We start from the raw sequence: 22,493 nt of genomic DNA, 5'->3' as shown, positions 1-22,493 counted from the left end.
AAAACAGCTCTGTTTTCTGTGATGTGTCCACGTTGTGTTTTGGGGCATATCCTGTCGCGGGCGCTAGGCCTACCCACACAAGTGAGGTACCATTTTTATCGGGAGACTTAGGGGAACGCTGGGTGGAAGGACATTTGTGGCTCCTCTCAGATTCCAGAACTTTCTGTCACCGAAATGTGAGTAAAATATGTTTTTTTATGCAAATTTTGAGGTTTGCAAAGGATTCTGGGTAACAGAACCTGGTCAGAGCCCCACAGTCACCCCATCTTGGATTCCCCTTGGTCTCTAGTTTTCAAAAATGCACAGGTTTGGTAGGTTTCCCTAGGTGCCGGCTGAGCTAGAGGCCAAAATCTACAGGTAGGCACTTTGCAAAAAACAGCTCTGTTTTCTGTGATGTGTCCACGTTGTGTTTCGGGGCATATCCTGTCGCGGGCGTTAGGCCTACCCACACAATTGAGGTACCATTTTTATCGGGAGACTTGGGGGAACGCTGGGTGGAAAGAAATTTGTGGCTCCTCTCAGATTCCAGAACTTTCTGTCACCGAAATGAGAGGAAAATGTGTTTTTGAGCCAAATTTTGAGGTTTGCAAAGGATTCTGGGTAACAGAACCTGGTCAGAGCCCCACAAGTCACCCCATCTTGGATTCCCCTAGGTCTCTAGTTTTTAAAAATTCACAGGTTTGGTAGGTTTCCCTAGGTGCCGGCTGAGCTAGAGGCCAAAATCTACAGGTAGGCACTTTGCAAAAAACAGCTCTGTTTTCTGTGATGTGTCCACGTTGTGTTTTGGGGCATATCCTGTTGCGGGCGTTAGGCCTACCCACACAATTGAGGTACCATTTTTATCGGGAGACTTGGGGGAACGCTGGGTGGAAAGAAATTTGTGGCTCCTCTCAAGATTCCAGAACTTTCTGTCTCCGAAATGTGAGGAAAATATGTTTTTTTAGCCAAATTTTGAGGTTTGCAAAGGATTCTGGGTAACAGAACCTGGTCAGAGCCCCACAAGTCACCCCATCTTGGATTCCCCTTGGTCTCTAGTTTTTAAAAATGCACAGGTTTGGTAGGTTTCCCTTGGTGCCGGCTGAGCTAGAGGCCAAAATCTACAGGTAGGCACTTTGCAAAAAACAGCTCTGTTTTCTGTGATGTGTCCACGTTGTGTTTTGGGGCATATCCTGTCGCGGGCGCTAGGCCTACCCACACAAGTGAGGTATCATTTTTATCGGGAGACTTGGGGGAACGCTGGGTGGAAGGAAATTTGTGGCTCCTCTCAGATTCCAGAACTTTCTGTCACCGAAATGTGAGTAAAATATGTTTTTTTATGCAAATTTTGAGGTTTGCAAAGGATTCTGGGTAACAGAACCTGGTCAGAGCCCCACAGTCACCCCATCTTGGATTCCCCTAGGTCTCTAGTTTTCAAAAATGCACAGGTTTGGTAGGTTTCCCTAGGTGCCGGCTGAGCTAGAGGCCAAAATCAACAGGTAGGCACTTTGCAAAAAACAGCTCTGTTTTCTGTGATGTGTCCACGTTGTGTTTTGGGGCATATCCTGTCGCGGGCGTTAGGCCTACCCACACAATTGAGGTACCATTTTTATCGGGAGACTTGGGGGAACGCTGGGTGGAAAGAAATTTGTGGCTCCTCTCAGATTCCAGAACTTTCTGTCTCCGAAATGTGAGGAAAATATGTTTTTTTAGCCAAATTTTGAGGTTTGCAAAGGATTCTGGGTAACAGAACCTGGTCAGAGCCCCACAAGTCACCCCCATCTTGGATTCCCCTAGGTCTCTAGTTTTTAAAAATGCACAGGTTTGGTAGGTTTCCCTAGGTGCCGGCTGAGCTAGAGGCCAAAATCTACAGGTAGGCACTTTGCAAAAAACAGCTCTGTTTTCTGGGATGTGTCCACGTTGTGTTTTGGGGCATATCCTGTCGCGGGCGCTAGGCCTACCCACACAATTGAGGTACCATTTTTATCGGGAGACTTGGGGGAACGCTGGGTGGAAGGAAATTTGTTGCTCCTCTCAGATTCCAGAACTTTCTGTCTCCGAAATGTGAGGAAAATATGTTTTTTTAGCCAAATTTTGAGGTTTGCAAAGGATTCTGGGTAACAGAACCTGGTCAGAGCCCCATAAGTCACCCCATCTTGGATTCCCCTAGGTCTCTAGTTTTTAAAAATGCACAGGTTTGGTAGGTTTCCCTAGGTGCCGGCTGAGCTAGAGGCCAAAATCTACAGGTAGGCACGTTGCAAAAAACAGCTCTGTTTTCTGTGATGTGTCCACGTTGTGTTTTGGGGCATATCCTATCGCGGGCGCTAGGCCTACCCACACAAGTGAGGTACCATTTTTATCGGGAGACTTAGGGGAACGCTGGGTGGAAGGACATTTGTGGCTCCTCTCAGATTCCAGAACTTTCTGTCACCGAAATGTGAGTAAAATATGTTTTTTTATGCAAATTTTGAGGTTTGCAAAGGATTCTGGGTAACAGAACCTGGTCAGAGCCCCACAGTCACCCCATCTTGGATTCCCCTAGGTCTCTAGTTTTCAAAAATGCACAGGTTTGGTAGGTTTCCCTAGGTGCCGGCTGAGCTAGAGGCCAAAATCTACAGGTAGGCACTTTGCAAAAAACAGCTCTGTTTTCTGTGATGTGTCCACGTTGTGTTTTGGGGCATATCCTGTCGCGGGCGTTAGGCCTACCCACACAATTGAGGTACCATTTTTATCGGGAGACTTGGGGGAACGCTGGGTGGAAAGAAATTTGTGGCTCCTCTCAGATTCCAGAACTTTCTGTCTCCGAAATGTGAGGAAAATATGTTTTTTTAGCCAAATTTTGATGTTTGCAAAGGATTCTGGGTAACAGAACCTGGTCAGAGCCCCACAAGTCACCCCATCTTGGATTCCCCTAGGTCTCTAGTTTTTAAAAATGCACAGGTTTGGTAGGTTTCCCTAGGTGCCGGCTGAGCTAGAGGCCAAAATGTACAGGTAGGCACTTTGCAAAAAACAGCTCTGTTTTTTGTGATGTGTCCACGTTGTGTTTTGGGGCAATCCTGTCGCGGGCGCTAGGCCTACCCACACAAGTGAGGTAGCATTTTTATCGGGAGACTTAGGGGAACGCTGGGTGGAAGGAAATTTGTGGCTCCTCTCAGATTCCAGAACTTTCTGTCACCGAAATGTGAGTAAAATATGTTTTTTTATGCAAATTTTGAGGTTTGCAAAGGATTCTGGGTAACAGAACCTGGTCAGAGCCCCACAGTCACCCCATCTTGGATTCCCCTAGGTCTCTAGTTTTCAAAAATGCACAGGTTTGGTAGGTTTCCCTAGGTGCCGGCTGAGCTAGAGGCTAAAATCTACAGGTAGGCACATTCCAAAAAACAGCTCTGTTTTCTATCAAAAAATGGGATGTGCCCACTTTGTGTTTTGGGACATTTCCTGTCACGGGCGCTAGGACTACCCACTCAAGTGAGGTATCATTTTTATCGGGAGACTTGGGGAAACGCTGGGTGGAAGAAAATTTGTGGCTCCTCTCAGATTCCAGAACTTTCTGTCACCGAAATGTGAGGAAAATGTGTTTTTGAGCCAAATTTTGAGGTTTGCAAAGGATTCTGGGTAACAGAACCTGGTCAGAGCCCCACAAGTCACCCCATCTTGGATTCCCCTAGGTCTCTAGTTTTTAAAAATTCACAGGTTTGGTAGGTTTCCCTAGGTGCCGGCTGAGCTAGAGGCCAAAATCTACAGGTAGGCACTTTGCAAAAAACAGCTCTGTTTTCTGTGATGTGTCCACGTTGTGTTTTGGGGCATATCCTGTTGCGGGCGTTAGGCCTACCCACACAATTGAGGTACCATTTTTATCGGGAGACTTGGGGGAACGCTGGGTGGAAAGAAATTTGTGGCTCCTCTCAAGATTCCAGAACTTTCTGTCTCCGAAATGTGAGGAAAATATGTTTTTTTAGCCAAATTTTGAGGTTTGCAAAGGATTCTGGGTAACAGAACCTGGGCAGAGCCCCACAGTCACCCCATCTTGGATTCCCCTAGGTCTCTAGTTTTAAAAAATGCACAGGTTTGGTAGGTTTCCCTAGGTGCCGGCTGAGCTAGAGGCCAAAATCTACAGGTAGGCACTTTGCAAAAAACAGCTCTGTTTTCTGTGATGTGTCCATGTTGTGTTTTGGGGCATATCCTGTCGCGGGCGCTAGGCCTACCCACACAAGTGAGGTACCATTTATATCGGGAGACTTGGGGGAACGCTGGGTGGAAGGAAATTTGTGGCTCCTCTCAGATTCCAGAACTTTCTGTCTCCGAAATGTGAGGAAAATATGTTTTTTTAGCCAAATTTTGAGGTTTGCAAAGGATTCTGGGTAACAGAACCTGGTCAGAGCCCCACAAGTCACCCCATCTTGGATTCCCCTAGGTCTCTAGTTTTTAAAAATGCACAGGTTTGGTAGGTTTCCCTAGGTGCCGGCTGAGCTAGAGGCCAAAATCTACAGGTAGGCACTTTGCAAAAAACAGCTCTGTTTTCTGTGATGTGTCCACGTTGTGTTTTGGGGCATATCCTGTCGCGGGCGCTAGGCCTACCCACACAAGTGAGGTACCATTTATATCGGGAGACTTGGGGGAACGCTGGGTGGAAGGAAATTTGTGGCTCCTCTCAGATTCCAGAACTTTCTGTCTCCGAAATGTGATGAAAATATGTTTTTTTAGCCAAATTTTGAGGTTTGCAAAGGATTCTGGGTAACAGAACCTGGTCAGAGCCCCACAAGTCACCCCATCTTGGATTCCCCTAGGTCTCTAGTTTTTAAAAATTCACAGGTTTGGTAGGTTTCCCTAGGTGCCGGCTGAGCTAGAGGCCAAAATCTACAGGTAGGCACTTTGCAAAAAACAGCTCTGTTTTGTGTGATGTGTCCACGTTGTGTTTTGGGGCATATCCTGTCGCGGGCGCTAGGCCTACCCACACAAGTGAGGTACCATTTTTATCGGGAGACTTAGGGGAACGCTGGGTGGAAGGACATTTGTGGCTCCTCTCAGATTCCAGAACTTTCTGTCACCGAAATGTGAGTAAAATATGTTTTTTTATGCAAATTTTGAGGTTTGCAAAGGATTCTGGGTAACAGAACCTGGTCAGAGCCCCACAGTCACCCCATCTTGGATTCCCCTAGGTCTCTAGTTTTCAAAAATGCACAGGTTTGGTAGGTTTCCCTAGGTGCCGGCTGAGCTAGAGGCCAAAATCTACAGGTAGGCACGTTGCAAAAAACAGCTCTGTTTTCTGTGATGTGTCCACGTTGTGTTTTGGGGCATATCCTGTCGCGGGCGTTAGGCCTACCCACACAATTGAGGTACCATTTTTATCGGGAGACTTGGGGGAACGCTGGGTGGAAAGAAATTTGTGGCTCCTCTCAGATTCCAGAACTTTCTGTCTCCGAAATGTGAGGAAAATATGTTTTTTTTGCCAAATTTTGAGGTTTGCAAAGGATTCTGGGTAACAGAACCTGGTCAGAGCCCCACAGGTCACCCCATCTTGGATTCCCCTAGGTCTCTAGTTTTAAAAAATGCACAGGTTTGGTAGGTTTCCCTAGGTGCCGGCTGAGCTAGAGGCCAAAATCTACAGGTAGGCACTTTGCAAAAAACAGCTCTGTTTTCTGTGATGTGTCCACGTTGTGTTTTGGGGCATATCCTGTCGCGGGCGCTAGGCCTACCCACACAAGTGAGGTACCATTTATATCGGGAGACTTGGGGGAACGCTGGGTGGAAGGAAATTTGTGGCTCCTCTCAGATTCCAGAACTTTCTGTCTCCGAAATGTGAGGAAAATATGTTTTTTTAGCCAAATTATGAGGTTTGCAAAGGATTCTGGGTAACAGAACCTGGTCAGAGCCCCACAAGTCACCCCATCTTGGATTCCCCTAAGTCTCTAGTTTTTAAAAATGCACAGGTTTGGTAGGTTTCCCTAGGTGCCGGCTGAGCTAGAGGCCAAAATCTACAGGTAGGCACTTTGCAAAAAACAGCTCTGTTTTTTGTGATGTGTCCACGTTGTGTTTTGGGGCATATCCTGTCGCAGGCGCTAGGCCTACCCACACAAGTGAGGTACCATTTACATCGGGAGACTTGGGGGAACGCTGGGTGGAAGGAAATTTGTGGCTCTCTCAGATTCCAGAACTTTCTGTCACCGAAATGTGAGGAAAATATGTTTTTTTAGCCAGATTTTGAGGTTTGCAAAGGATTCTGGGTAACAGAACCTGGTCAGAGCCCCACAAGTCAGCCCATCTTTGATTCCCCTAGGTCTCTAGTTTTCAAAAATGCACAGGTTTGGTAGGTTTCCCTTGGTGCCGGCTGAGCTAGAGGCCAAAATACAGGTAGGCACTTTGCAAAAAACAGCTCTGTTTTCTGTCAAAAAATGGGATGTGCCCACTTTGTGTTTTGGGACATTTCCTGTCGCGGGCGCTAGGACTGCCCACACAAGTGAGGTATCATTTTTATCGGGAGACTTGGGGGAACGCTGGGTGGAAGGAAATTTGTGGCTCCTCTCAGATTCCAGAACTTTCTGTCACCGAAATGTGAGGAAAATGTGTTTTTTTAGCCAAATTTTGAGGTTTGCAAAGGATTCTGGGTAACAGAACCTGGTCAAAGCCGCACAAGTCACCCCATCTTGGATTCCCCTAGGTCTCTAGATTTAAAAAATGCACAGGTTTGGTAGGTTTCCCTAGGTGCCGGCTGAGCTAGAGGCCAAAATCTACAGGTAGGCACTTTGCAAAAAACAGCTCTGTTTTCTGTGATATGTCCACGTTGTGTTTTGGGGCATATCCTGTCGCGGGCGCTAGGCCTACCCACACAAGTTAGGTACCATTTTTATCGGGAGACTTGGGGGAACGCTGGGTGGGAAGAAATTTGTGGCTCCTCTCAGATTCCAGAACTTTCTGTCACCGAAATGTGAGGAAAATATGTTTTTTTAGCCAAATTTTGAGGTTTGCAAAGGATTCTGGGTAACAGAACCTGGTCAGAGCCCCACAAGTCAGCCCATCTTGGATTCCCCTAGGTCTCTAGTTTCAAAAAATGCACAGGTTTGGTAGGTTTCCGTAGGTGCCGGCTGATCTAGAGGCCAAAATCTACAGGTAGGCACTTTGCAAAAAACAGCTCTGTTTTCTGTGATGTGTCCACGTTGTGTTTTGGGATTATCCTGTCGCGGGCGCTAGGCCTACCCACACAAGTGAGGTATCATTTTTATCGAGAGACTTGGGGGAACGCAGGGTGGAAGGAAATTTGTGGCTCCTCTCAGATTCCAGAACTCTCTGTCACCGAAATGTGACGAAAATGTGTTTTTTAGCCAAATTTTGAGGTTTGCAAAGGATTCTGGGTAACAGAACCTGGTTAGAGCCACACAAGTCAACCCATCTTGGATTCCCCTAGGTCTCTAGTTTTCAAAAATGCACAGGTTTGTTATGTTTCCCTAGGTGCCGGCTGAGCTAGAGGCCAAAATCTACAGGTAGGCACTTTGCAAAAAACAGCTCTGTTTTCTGTGATGTGTCCACGTTGTGTTTTGGGGCAATCCTGAAACGGGCGCTAGGCCTACCCACACAAGTGAGGTACCATTTTTATCGGGAGACTTAGGGGAACGCTGGGTGGAAGGAAATTTGTGGCTCCTCTCAGATTCCAGAACTTTCTGTCACCGAAATGTGAGTAAAATATGTTTTTTCATCCAAATTTTGAGGTTTGCAAAGGATTCTGGGTAACAGAACCTGGTCAGAGCCCCACAGTCACCCCATCTTGGATTCCCCTAGGTCTCTAGTTTTAAAAAATGCACAGGTTTGGTAGGTTTCCCTAGGTGCCGGCTGAGCTAGAGGCCAAAATCTACAGGTAGGCACTTTCCAAAAAACAGCTCTGTTTTCTGTCAAAAAATGGGATGTGCCCACTTTGTGTTTTGGGACATTTCCTGCCACGGGCGCTAGGACTACCCACACAAGTGAGGTATCATTTTTATCGGGAGACTTAGGGGAACGCTGGGTGGAAGGAAATTTGTGGCTCCTCTCAGATTCCAGAACTTTCTGTCACCGAAATGTGAGGAAAATGTGTTTTTCAGCCAAATGTTGATGTTTGCAAAGGATTCTGGGTAACAGAACCTGGTCAGAGCCCCACAAGTCAGCCCATCTTGGATTCCCCTAGGTCTCTAGTTTTCAAAAATGCACAGGTTTGGTATGTTTCCCTAGGTGCCGGCTGAGCTAGAGGCCAAAATCTACAGGTAGGCACTTTGCAAAAAACAGCTCTGTTTTCTGTGATGTGTCCACGTTGTGTTTTGGGGCATATCCTGTCGCGGGCGTTAGGCCTACCCACACAATTGAGGTACCATTTTTATCGGGAGACTTGGGGGAACGCTGGGTGGAAAGAAATTTGTGGCTCCTCTCAAGATTCCAGAACTTTCTGTCTCCGAAATGTGAGGAAAATATTTTTTTTTAGCCAAATTTTGAGGTTTGCAAAGGATTCTGGGTAACAGAACCTGATCAGAGCCCCACAGTCACCCCATCTTGGATTCCCCTAGGTCTCTAGTTTTCAAAAATGCACAGGTTTGGTAGGTTTCCCTAGGTGCCGGCTGAGCTAGAGGCCAAAATCTACAGGTAGGCACTTTGCAAAAAACAGCTCTGTTTTCTGTGATGTGTCCACGTTGTGTTTTGGGGCATATCCTGTCGCGGGCGCTAGGCCTACACACACAACTGCGGTACTATTTATATCTGGAGACTTGGGGGAACGCTGGGTGGAAGGAAATTTGTGGCTCCTCTCAGATTCCAGAACTTTCTGTCTCCGAAATGTGATGAAAATATGTTTTTTTAGCCAAATTTTGAGGTTTGCAAAGGATTCTGGGTAACAGAACCTGGCCAGAGCCCCACAAGTCACCCCATCTTGGATTCCCCATAAGTCTCTAGTTTTTAAAAATGCACAGGTTTGGTATGTTTCCCTAGGTGCCGGCTGAGCTAGAGGCCAAAATCTACAGGTAGGCACTTTGCAAAAAACAGCTCTGTTTTTTGTGATGTGTCCACGTTGTGTTTTGGGGCAATCCTGTCACGGGCGCTAGGCCTACCCACACAAGTGAGGTACCATTTTTATCGGGAGACTTAGGGGAACGCTGGGTGGAAGGAAATTTGTGGCTCTTCTCAGATTCCAGAACTTTCTGTCACCGAAATGTGAGTAAAATATGTTTTTTTATGCAAATTTTGAGGTTTGCAAAGGATTCTGGGTAACAGAACCTGGTCAGAGCCCCACAGTCACCCCATCTTGGATTCCCCTAGGTCTCTAGTTTTCAAAAATGCACAGGTTTGGTAGGTTTCCCAAGGTGCCGGCTGAGCTAGAGGCTAAAATCTACAGGTAGGCACTTTCCAAAAAACAGCTCTGTTTTCTATCAAAAAATGGGATGTGCCCACTTTGTGTTTTGGGACATTTCCTGTCACGGGCGCTAGGACTACCCACTCAAGTGAGGTATCATTTTTATCGGGAGACTTGGGGGAACGCTGGGTGGAAGGAAATTTGTGGCTCCTCTCAGATTCCTGAACTTTCTGTCACCGAAATGTGAGGAAAATATGTTTTTTGAGCCAAATTTTGAGGTTTGCAAAGGATTCTGGGTAACAGAACCTGGTCAGAGCCCCACAAGTCACCCCATCTTGGATTCCCCTAAGTCTCTAGTTTTTAAAAATGCACAGGTTTGGTAGGTTTCCCTAGGTGCCGGCTGAGCTAGAGGCCAAAATCTACAGGTAGGCACTTTGCAAAAAACAGCTCTGTTTTTTGTGATGTGTCCACGTTGTGTTTTGGGGCATATCCTGTCGCGGGCGCTAGGCCTACCCACACAAGTGAGGTACCATTTACATCGGGAGACTTGGGGGAACGCTGGGTTTAAGGAAATTTGTGGCTCTCTCAGATTCCAGAACTTTCTGTCACCGAAATGTGAGGAAAATATGTTTTTTTAGCCAGATTTTGAGGTTTGCAAAGGATTCTGGGTAACAGAACCTGGTCAGAGCCCCACAAGTCAGCCCATCTTTGATTCCCCTAGGTCTCTAGTTTTCAAAAATGCACAGGTTTGGTAGGTTTCCCTTGGTGCCGGCTGAGCTAGAGGCCAAAATACAGGTAGGCACTTTGCAAAAAACAGCTCTGTTTTCTGTCAAAAAATGGGATGTGCCCACTTTGTGTTTTGGGACATTTCCTGTCGCGGGCGCTAGGACTGCCTACACAAGTGAGGTATCATTTTTATCGGGAGACTTGGGGGAACGCTGGGTGGAAGGAAATTTGTGGCTCCTCTCAGATTCCAGAACTTTCTTTCACCGAAATGTGAGGAAAATTTGTTTTTTTAGCCAAATTTTGAGGTTTGCAAAGGATTCTGGGTAACAGAACCTGGTCAAAGCCGCACAAGTCACCCCATCTTGGATTCCCCTAGGTCTCTAGATTTAAAAAATGCACAGGTTTGGTAGGTTTCCCTAGGTGCCGGCTGAGCTAGAGGCCAAAATCTACAGGTAGGCACTTTGCAAAAAACAGCTCTGTTTTCTGTGATGTGTCCACGTTGTGTTTTGGGGCATATCCTGTCGCGGGCGCTAGGCCTACCCACACAAGTTAGGTACCATTTTTATCGGGAGACTTTGGGGAACGCTGGGTGGGAAGAAATTTGTGGCTCCTCTCAGATTCCAGAACTTCCTGTCACCGAAATGTGAGGAAAATATGTTTTTTTAGCCAAATTTTGAGGTTTGCAAAGGATTCTGGGTAACAGAACCTGGTCAGAGCCCCACAAGTCAGCCCATCTTGGATTCCCCTAGGTCTCTAGTTTCAAAAAATGCACAGGTTTGGTAGGTTTCCGTAGGTGCCGGCTGATCTAGAGGCCAAAATCTACAGGTAGGCACTTTGCAAAAAACAGCTCTGTTTTCTGTGATGTGTCCACGTTGTGTTTTGGGATTATCCTGTCGCGGGCGCTAGGCCTACCCACACAAGTGAGGTATCATTTTTATCGGGAGACTTGGGGGAACGCTGGGTGGAAGGAAATTTGTGGCTCCTCTCAGATTCCAGAACTTTCTGTCACCGAAATGTGACGAAAATGTGTTTTTTTAGCCAAATTTTGAGGTTTGCAAAGGATTCTGGGTAACAGAACCTGGTTAGAGCCACACAAGTCAACCCATCTTGGATTCCCCTAGGTCTCTAGTTTTAAAAAATGCACAGGTTTGTTATGTTTCCCTAGGTGCCGGCTGAGCTAGAGGCCAAAATCTACAGGTAGGCACTTTGCAAAAAACAGCTCTGTTTTCTGTGATGTGTCCACGTTGTGTTTTGGGGCAATCCTGAAACGGGCGCTAGGCCTACCCACACAAGTGAGGTACCATTTTTATCGGGAGACTTAGGGGAACGCTGGGTGGAAGGAAATTTGTGGCTCCTCTCAGATTCCAGAACTTTCTGTCACCGAAATGTGAGTAAAATATGTTTTTTCATCCAAATTTTGAGGTTTGCAAAGGATTCTGGGTAACAGAACCTGGTCAGAGCCCCACAGTCACCCCATCTTGGATTCCCCTAGGTCTCTAGTTTTCAAAAATGCACAGGTTTGGTAGGTTTCCCTAGGTGCCGGCTGAGCTAGAGGCCAAAATCTACAGGTAGGCACTTTCCAAAAAACAGCTCTGTTTTCTGTCAAAAAATGGGATGTGCCCACTTTGTGTTTTGGGACATTTCCTGTCACGGGCGCTAGGACTACCCACACAAGTGAGGTATCATTTTTATCGGGAGACTTGGAGGGAACGCTGGGTGGAAGGAAATTTGTGGCTCCTCTCAGATTCCAGAACTTTCTGTCACCGAAATGTGAGGAAAATGTGTTTTTCAGCCAAATTTTGAGGTTTGCAAAGGATTCTGGGTAACAGAACCTGGTCAGAGCCCCACAAGTCAGCCCATCTTGGATTCCCCTAGGTCTCTAGTTTTAAAAAATGCACAGGTTTGGTATGTTTCCCTAGGTGCCGGCTGAGCTAGAGGCCAAAATCTACAGGTAGGCACTTTGCAAAAAACAGCTCTGTTTTCTGTGATGTGTCCACGTTGTGTTTTGGGGCATATCCTGTCGCGGGCGTTAGGCCTACCCACACAATTGAGGTACCATTTTTATCGGGAGACTTGGGGGAACGCTGGGTGGAAAGAAATTTGTGGCTCCTCTCAGATTCCAGAACCTTCTGTCTCCGAAATATGAGGAAAATATGTTTTTTTAGCCAAATTTTGAGGTTTGCAAAGGATTCTGGGTAACAGAACCTGGTCAGAGCCCCACAAGCTACCCCATCTTGGATTCCCCTAGGTCTCTAGTTTTTAAAAATGCACAGGTTTGGTAGGTTTCCCTAGGTGCCGGCTGAGCTAGAGGCCAAAATCTACAGGTAGGCACTTTGCAAAAAACAGCTCTGTTTTCTGTGATGTGTCCACGTTGTGTTTTGGGGCATATCCTGTCGCGGGCGCTAGGCCTACCCACACAAGTGAGGTACCATTTATATCGGGAGACTTGGGGGAACGGTGGGTGGAAGGAAATTTGTGGCTACTTTCAGATTCCAGAACTTTCTGTCTCCGAAATGTGAGGAAAATATGTTTTTTTAGCCAAATTTTGAGGTTTGCAAAGGATTCTGGGTAACAGAACCTGGTCAGAGCCCCACAAGTCACCCCATCCTGGATTCCCCTAACTCTCTAGTTTTCAAAAATGCACAGGTTTGGTAGGTTTCCCTAGGTGCCGGCTGAGCTAGAGGCCAAAATCTACAGGTAGGCACTCTGCAAAAAACAGCTCTGTTTTCTGTGATGTGTCCACGTTGTGTTTTGGGGCATATCCTGTCGCGGGCGCTAGGCCTACCCACACAAGTGAGGTACCATTTATATCGGGAGACTTGGGGGAACGCTGGGTGGAAGGAAATTTGTGGCTCTCTCAGATTCCAGAACTTTCTGTCACCAAAATGTGAGGAAAATATGTTTTTTTAGCCAGATTTTGAGGTTTGCAAAGGATTCTGGGTAACAGAACCTGGTCAGAGCCCCACAAGTCAGCCCATCTTTGATTCCCCTAGGTCTCTAGTTTTAAAAAATGCACAGGTTTGGTATGTTTCCCTAGGTGCCGGCTGAGCTAGAGGCCAAAATCTACAGGTAGGCACTTTGCAAAAAACAGCTCTGTTTTCTGTGATGTGTCCACGTTGTGTTTTGGGGCATATCCTGTCGCGGGCGTTAGGCCTACCCACACAATTGAGGTACCATTTTTATCGGGAGACTTGGGGGAACGCTGGGTGGAAAGAAATTTGTGGCTCCTCTCAGATTCCAGAACCTTCTGTCTCCGAAATATGAGGAAAATATGTTTTTTTAGCCAAATTTTGAGGTTTGCAAAGGATTCTGGGTAACAGAACCTGGTCAGAGCCCCACAAGCTACCCCATCTTGGATTCCCCTAGGTCTCTAGTTTTTAAAAATGCACAGGTTTGGTAGGTTTCCCTAGGTGCCGGCTGAGCTAGAGGCCAAAATCTACAGGTAGGCACTTTGCAAAAAACAGCTCTGTTTTCTGTGATGTGTCCACGTTGTGTTTTGGGGCATATCCTGTCGCGGGCGCTAGGCCTACCCACACAAGTGAGGTACCATTTATATCGGGAGACTTGGGGGAACGGTGGGTGGAAGGAAATTTGTGGCTACTTTCAGATTCCAGAACTTTCTTTCTCCGAAATGTGAGGAAAATATGTTTTTTTGGCCAAATTTTGAGGTTTGCAAAGGATTCTGGGTAACAGAACCTGGTCAGAGCCCCACAAGTCACCCCATCCTGGATTCCCCTAACTCTCTAGTTTTCAAAAATGCACAGGTTTGGTAGGTTTCCCTAGGTGCCGGCTGAGCTAGAGGCCAAAATCTACAGGTAGGCACTCTGCAAAAAACAGCTCTGTTTTCTGTGATGTGTCCACGTTGTGTTTTGGGGCATATCCTGTCGCGGGCGCTAGGCCTACCCACACAAGTGAGGTACCATTTATATCGGGAGACTTGGGGGAACGCTGGGTGGAAGGAAATTTGTGGCTCTCTCAGATTCCAGAACTTTCTGTCACCGAAATTAGAGGAAAATATGTTTTTTTAGCCAAATTTTGAGGTTTGCAAAGGATTCTGGGTAACAGAACCTGGTCAGAGCCCCACAAGTCACCCCATCCTTGATTCCCCTAGGTCTCTAGTTTTTAAAAATGCACAGGTTTGGTAGGTTTCCCTTGGTGCCGGCTGAGCTAGAGGTCAAAATCTACAGGTAGGCACTTTGCAAAAAACAGCTCTGTTTTCTGTCAAAAAATGGGATGTGCCCACTTTGTGTTTTGGGACATTTCCTGTCGCGGGCGCTAGGACTACCCACACAAGTGAGGTATCATTTTTATCGGGAGACTTGGGGGAACGCTGGGTGGAAGGAAATTTGTGGCTTCTTTCAGATTCCAGAACTTTCTGTCTCCGAAATGTGAGGAAAATATGTTTTTTTAGCCAAATTTTGAGGTTTGCAAAGGATTCTGGGTAACAGAACCTAGTCAGATCCCCACAAGTCACCCCATCTTGGATTCCCCTAAGTCTCTAGTTTTCAAAAATGCACAGGTTTGGTAGGTTTCCCTAGGTGCCGGCTGAGCTAGAGGCCAAAATCTACAGGTAGGCACTTTGCAAAAAACAGCTCTGTTTTCTGTGATGTGTCCACGTTGTGTTTTGGGGCATATCCTGTCGCGGGCGCTAGGCCTACCCACACAAGTTAGGTACCATTTTTATCGGGAGACTTGGGGGAACGCTGGGTGGGAAGAAATTTGTGGCTCCTCTCAGATTCCAGAACTTTCTGTCACCGAAATGTGAGGAAAAAATGTTTTTTTAGCCAAATTTTGAGGTTTGCAAAGGATTCTGGGTAACAGAACCTGGTCAGAGCCCCACAAGTCAGCCCATCTTGGATTCCCCTAGGTCTCTAGTTTTCCAAAATGCACAGGTTTGGTATGTTTCCCTAGGTGCCAGCTGAGCTAGAGGCCAAAATCTACAGGTAGGCACTTTGCAAAAAACAGCTCTGTTTTCTGTGATGTGTCCACGTTGTGTTTTGGGGCTTATCCTGTCGCGGGCGCTAGGCCTACCCACACAAGTGAGGAATCATTTTTATCGGGAGACTTGGAGGAACGCTGGGTGGAAGGAAATTTGTGGCTCCTCTGAGATTCCAGAACTTTCTGTCACCGAAATGTGACGAAAATGTGTTTTTTTAGCCAAATTTTGAGGTTTGCAAAGGATTCTGGGTAACAGAACCTGGTTAGAGCCACACAAGTCACCCCATCTTGGATTCCCCTAGGTCTCTAGTTTTAAAAAATGCACAGGTTTGGTAGGTTTCCCCAGGTGCCGGCTGAGCTAGAGGCCAAAATCTACAGGTAGGCACTTTGCAAAAAACAGCTCTGTTTTCTGTGATGTGTCCACGTTGTGTTTTGGGGCATATCCTGTCGCGGGCGCTAGGCCTACCCACACAAGTGAGGTACCATTTATATCGGGAGACTTGGGGGAACGCTGGGTGGAAGGATATTTGTGGCTCTCTCAGATTCCAGAACTTTCTGTCACCGAAATGAGAGGAAAATATGTTTTTTTAGCCAAATTTTGGGGTTTGCAAAGGATTCTGGGTAACAGAACCTGGTCAGAGCCCCACAAGTCACCCCATCTTTGATTCCCCTAGGTCTCTAGTTTTCAAAAATGCACAGGTTTGGTAGGTTTCCCTTGGTGCCGGCTGAGCAAGAGGCCAAAATCTACAGGTAGGCACTTTGCAAAAAACAGCTCTGTTTTCTGTCAAAAAATGGGATGTGCCCACTTTGTGTTTTGGGACATTTCCTGTCGCGGGCGCTAGGACTACCCACACAAGTGAGGTATCATTTTTATCGGGAGACTTGGGGGACGCTGGGTGGAAGGAAATTGGTGGCTCCTTTCAGATTCCAGAACTTTCTGTCTCCGAAATGTGAGGAAAATATGTTTTTTTAGCCAAATTTTGAGGTTTGCAAAGGATTCTGGGTAACAGAACCTGGTCAGATCCCCACAAGTCACCCCATCTTGGATTCCCCTAAGTCTCTAGTTTTCAAAAATGCACAGGTTTGGTAGGTTTCCCTAGGTGCCGGCTGAGCTAGAGGCCAAAATCTACAGGTAGGCACTTTGCAAAAAACAGCTCTGTTTTCTGTGATGTGTCCACGTTGTGTTTTGGGGCATATCCTGTCGCGGGCGCTAGGCCTACCCACACAAGTGAGGTACCATTTATATCGGGAGACTTGGGGGAACGCTGGGTGGAAGGAAATTTGTGGCTCTCTCAGATTCCAGAACTTTCTGTCACCGAAATGTGAGGAAAATATGTTTTTTTAGCCAAATTTTGAGGTTTGCAAAGGATTCTGGGTAACAGAACCTGGTCAGAGCCCCACAAGTCACCCCATCTTTGATTCCCCTAGGTCTCTAGTTTTCATAAATGCACAGGTTTGGTAGGTTTCCCTTGGTGCCGGCTGAGCTAGAGGCCAAAATCTACAGGTAGGCACTTTGCAAAAAACAGCTCTGTTTTCTGTCAAAAAATGGGATGTGCCCACTTTGTGTTTTGGGACATTTCCTGTTGCGGGCGCTAGGACTACCCACACAAGTGAGGTATAATTTTTATCGGGAGACTTGGGGGAACGCTGGGTGGAAGGAAATTTGTGGCTCCTTTCAGATTCCAGAACTTTCTGTCTCCGAAATGTGAGGAAAATATGTTTTTTTAGCCAAATTTTGAGGTTTGCAAAGGATTCTGGGTAACAGAACCTGGTCAGAGCCCCACAAGTCACCCCATCTTGGATTCCCCTAAGTCTCTAGTTTTCAAAAATGCACAGGTTTGGTAGGTTTCCGTAGATGCCGGCTGATCTAGAGGCCAAAATCTACAGGTAGGCACTTTGCAAAAAACAGCTCTGTTTTCTGTGATGTGTCCACGTTGTGTTTTGGGGCATATCTTGTCGCGGGCGCTAGGCCTACCCACACAAGTGAGGTATCATTTTTATCGGGAGACTTGGGGGAACGCTGGGTGGAAGGAAATTTGTGGCTCCTCTCAGATTCCAGAACTTTCTGTCACCGAAATGTGAGAAAAATGTGTTTTTTTAGCCTAATTTTGAGGTTTGCAAAGGATTCTGGGTAACAGAACCTGGTCAGAGCCACACAAGTCAACCCATCTTGGATTCCCCTAGGTCTCTAGTTTTCAAAAATGCACAGGTTTGGTATGTTTCCCTAGGTGCCGGCTGAGCTAGAGGCCAAAATCTACAGGTAGGCACTTTGCAAAAAACAGCTCTGTTTTCTGTGATGTGTCCATGTTGTGTTTTGGGGCATATCCTGTCGCGGGCGCTAGGCCTACCCACACAAGTGAGGTACCATTTTTATCAGGAGACTTGGGGGAACATAGAATAGCAAAACAAGTGTTATTGCCCCTTGTCTTTCTCTACATTTTTCCCTTCCAAATGTGAGACAGTGTGTAAAAAAGACGTCCATTTGAGAAATGCCCTGTAATTCACATGCTAGTATGGGCACCCCGGAATTCAGAGATGTGCAAATAACCACTGCTTCTCAACACCTTATCCTGTGCCCATTTTGGAAATACAAAGGTTTTCTTGATAGCTATTTTTTACTCTTTATATTTCAGCAAATTAATTGCTGTATACCCGGTATAGAATGAAAACCCACTGCAGGGTAAAGGTCATTTATTGGCTCTGGGTACCTAGAGTTCTTGATGAACCTACAAGCCCTATAAATCCCTGCAACCAGAAGAGACCAGCAGACGTAACGGTATATTGCTTTCGAAAATCTGACATTGCAGGAAAAAGTTACAGAGTAAAACGTAGAGAAAAATTGATGTTTTTTTCACCTCAATTTCAATTCTTTTTTTTCAGTTATTTTCTGTAGGAAACCCTTGTAGGATCTACACAAACTACCCCTTGCTGAATTCAGAATTGTGTCTACTTTTCAGAAATGTTGCGGTTTCTGGGATCCAGCGTTGGTTTCATGCCCATTTCTGTCACTGACTGGAAGGAGGCTGAAAGCACAAAAAATCGTGAAAATGGGGTATGTCCCAGTAAAATGCCAAAATTGTGTTGAAAAATTGTGTTTTCGGATTCAAGTCTGCCTGTTCCTGAAAGCTGGGAAGCTGGTGATTTTAGCACCGCAAACCCTTTGTTGATGCCCTTTTAAGGGGAAAAACCACAAGCCTTCTTCTGCAGCCCCTTTTTCCCATTTTTTTGAAAAAAACGATATTTTCACTGTATTTTGGCTAATTTCTTGGCCTCCTTCTGGGGAACCCACAAGGTCTGGGTACCTCTAGAATCCCTAGGATGTTGGAAAAAAAGGACGCAAATTTGGCGTGGGTAGCTTATGTGAACAAAAAGTTATGAGGGCCTAAGCGCGAACTGCCCCAAATAGCCAAAAAAAGGCTCGGCACAGGAGGGGGAAAAGGCCTGGCAGCGAAGGAGTTAACCTATATCACTGTGGAAGAAGATGTGCACTGCTGTGGTGCCTACTGTCATTTAAAGGAAGCCCTGCTTTGCACACTGCTTTCATAAGTAAATTATATGCAAATTCCAGAGGTGCCCCAGGGGTAGGGTGACTTGTAACTGTAAGCAGGGGCATTATAAAATATGTTTTATATGCCCTGGTGAGGGACAAACTGCCAATTTCATGTTTCCCATTGTAGTGCATTAGCTCCATAGGCTAACATGGGAATACATCATTAAAGTATAACTATTGATAGGAATGGGCTTCAAATATCTTTCAAAGACTTAAAATGACAGAATAAGTCCAAATTGCCACTGTTAGATGTATTATACCTACAACAGAAAATAAGTTATGTAACTTGCTTTTCTGATGAACCAAAATTCAGCCTTCCAGCAGCCCTTCTCTGATTGGCCAGCCTCTGCCAGCTGTCTTAAAGAGGTGTGAAGTAGCCTGCATAGAGACAAAGGCCATCTTCTGGGTGGAGATCTGCAAGCTCCAGTTCAAAAGGTAGGAAGGGGGCTGGGTAGCCAAACTGGTTTTCAAAGAGGAAAGGACAGGACAGGGCAAAGGCTCACCCCCACCCCCACTTCCTGCACCCCAGCCAGATAGGAGTCCCAGTAATTGAATTAGCGAAGAAACTGGAAGGGGAGTATTAGGGAAATGTAGCCACATCAGTGGGATGGCTTAGCCATATCTTAACCTCCAGGAGGGAGTTTCCCCATTTTGGATTTTAAAGGAATAGTGTTTACTGGGACAAGAGTATGCCACACTTCGGAGGAAGGTGTCATAAGTTTGGGTGTCACCCTGCACCCCATTGATCAGTGGTGCCCCCCGTTTTTTGCCCAGGAACACTGAATAAGTATGGGAGACTTGCCCAGCAACTCAGATCTCCATCTGAAACTACAAGGAGAAGAACAGTCCTCCTGGAACCTTGGTCTGCACCCCAAAGGATTGCACTCGGGAAGACTGCAGCTGCAGCACACTGTGGAACTACAGCCCTAAAGACTTTGCCTGGCTTCAGGAAGTGAAGTGGACTCCCTGACAGAAACAGGTTTACAGAACTCCACTTGTACCATCTCCAAGAAGGACCCAGCTGGACAGCCTCCAGTGGACTTTGAAGGAAGTGGCTAGGTGCATTCTGGGAAACATAGGGACATATTTGCAAGGAAGTGGTGCAGCACAGTGCCGCACCAAAATTGGCAGCGCTGCACCGCATCACTTCAGAAACCCAGCCATACGCCATATTTACAAAAACACAGTGTACCCCTGTGTTACCCCTAACACTGGGATTAAATTTAGCTGCCTTGCTCCAATGCAGGCACCACAGTGCAAGGGTGCCTATATTGCAAGGACTATTGTCTATGTGTGGGAGGTGTCCCTTCTTGCACATAGACAATCATTAAAAAAGTATTGATCCTCGTTGCGCCATGCTAAGGCCACCCTTGGGGTGGCGTTCATTTTTGGTGCTGCCTCAGATTTACGTTTCCTTGTAAATCTGATAAAGTGTCAAAAAGCAATGGATATTTCATGGGTACACCCACAGCAACACCCATTGCAGTCCCCTCTGTGGCAGACAACTGCACCGGAGGCCCATATATACAAGGCGGCTTTAAATTACAAAAAGTGGCTTAACTTTGCATTACAAATATGGCGCAGGGCAGGGTGCCACTGGAGCGTCCCAAAATCCACAGCACCATCACAGAGCTTCTAGACCCTTGGAGTTGTGTTGTGGACCCTTGGAGACCCAAAGGAGAACTTCTGGAACACGATCCAGAAGTTTGGAGAAGATTGGAAACATTTTTGTAAAAAGCTCTATAAAGTGACCAACCCGTCAACAAGAATCAAGCCGCCGACTTCAAACCACGACCCATCCTGAAATGGAAGTCTGTGCAGCTGAAGCTCTGGAGCTTTTCATCATCAATGAGACTTGACCATACAACTACTAATTTAACAGAAGTGTACAAGAATTTATTTGTTAGATGTAAAGTCCTCTTGCTACCAGAAAAGTAAAAAATGTAGAAAGCAAAGCGCATGGCTATACAACTAATACATAGCATCAATCACATTTTAAAAATTGAACGTCAGGTACGTGCCACATGCCACACACCCAGAACAATTTGCAGAGTAAAAAAACAGCAACAGAACCTAAGTGCAAAGAACGCCAGGGCGCATACTTTTGGTGTAACTACTGTAATGAGTTGGGAACAGCAACCTCAATTGGATGAAGAGAGGATTTGAAAATAAATATGTAGAGAAAGGGCCATTGGCCATTCCAAAGAGTCCAAAGGCCACAGGGCAACCTCCATGGCCCAACTTGACTCTTGACAGACAAGTCACTCCACTGGGCAAGGGCATCATGCTAACGGTAGGCAGGCACCTCAGTGGGTGGTGGGGGGTTTCCTTGCAGGGGTTCTTTGGGATTAGTTTTTGGAGGGGGCTGGTCCTTGCCCTTCCGTTTATGTGGCAGAGGTGTGTGTTTGTGGCGGGGGCTGGAGTGCCACTCTTGTGCCTCTTAGTGGCAGTAGAAGTATCAGGGGGAGGATCAGGGCTTGATTTTGTGCTGGAGGTACTGGGCTGGGAGGGTGTTTTTTTTTGTTTACAGACAGGACGGGGGAGGAGGAGGGAAGAGGTCAAGGTGGGAAAGGAAAAGCTTCTTAGGACCAGTTTGGTGGGCTGTGGAAGGCAAAATGGTAGTGGAGGTAGGGGGGGTGGTTGGAGGAGGAGGTGTGCTGGACTTGGGTGTAGGTGCATGAACTGTGTGCGTGTGTGAAGAGGATGGCTTTTGGGGGTCTGAGTGCAAGAGTTTGTGTGTCTTTGGAGGGGAGCAGACAGGTTAGGGGAGGACAAACAGGACTTGTGGATGAATGTTGTGGTGGTGTCTGCAAGTGAGGTGCGTGTGCTGCATGAGGTGGTGATGGTAGTGGTGATGACTGCACATATGGTGTGTGTGGGGTGCATGTTTGCGGGTCTGCTGTTGTGTGACAGTGGGCAAGGCTTTGGAGGTGGCAGAATCTGGGACTGTTGATGCTGTGAATGCAGGTGTAAGTGCAGATGTGACTGTGAGGGAGGAGGAGGAGGGGGAGGCAGTGGCTGATGTGTGTGCATCTGTGTGTTGGCTGTGTGTGTACTTGTGGACTGAAGTGTGCTGCTGTGTTTGTCTGTGTGAGTCTTGTCTGTTGTTTTTGGTACATGCTTGTCAGAATGTGTGCGTGGGATGGGTTTTGGGAGAGGAGAGTGGGATTGGGAAGAGGTAGTTGGAGGGGGGGACAGAAGAAACAGGGACACTGGCTACCGTCAGAGAGGAGGCCAGAACCTGAAACGATTTCTGTAGGCCAGACAAGCCACCATGAATGCCCTCCAGGAAAGCATTACATTGCTGCATCTGGGATGCCAGCCCCTGGATGTCATTCACTATGGTTTACTGCCTTACAGAGATGGATCTCAGGAGATCAATAGACTCCTCACTGAGGGCAGCATCACTGATTGGGGCAGGGCCTGAGGTGCGTGGGGCGAAGGAGACACCCACCCTTCTGGTTGAGCGGGCACGGGCAACTCGTGGGGGGCTACAGGGAGGGCGGTGCTGGTATGGGGGTGGCGGAAGATGAAGTAGCTGGGCTTGTCCCAGAGGGGTCCGTCACCACCAGGGAGCTCCCATCGGAAGAGGAATCAGAGTCAATTGTATACGCTCCTGTCTCCCCATGGTGCTCCCCTCACCTGCCGTCCAACTGGTCTCCTCGGCGACATTGGACTCTGCCTCCTGGATCCCATGGGCTGCAGCACCCTCACTCGCTGGTGCCCCTGCTCCTTCGTCAGATGATGCTAATGCACACATGGACAGGATGACAAAAGGGGAGAGGGGGAGAAAAAAAGGGAGCACAGGGTCAATCACAGCACCAACAGCACAGATGGTATACACATCACTATCTCTCACAGGGACTAAGAGTGGGCAGTATAGACCACACTGGCATACCATGTCTAGGTACTACAGCAGGTAGGAGCCAAACACTGGCATCTGCACACCTACTAGGACCAACTAAGCCCTGTCTGCCAAGGAAAGCCAGCTACCTA

This window comes from Pleurodeles waltl, chromosome 5 (assembly GCF_031143425.1).
Source record: "Pleurodeles waltl isolate 20211129_DDA chromosome 5, aPleWal1.hap1.20221129, whole genome shotgun sequence".
NCBI lineage: Eukaryota > Metazoa > Chordata > Amphibia > Caudata > Salamandridae > Pleurodeles > Pleurodeles waltl.
Note: the sequence above shows the minus strand (reverse complement) of the source record.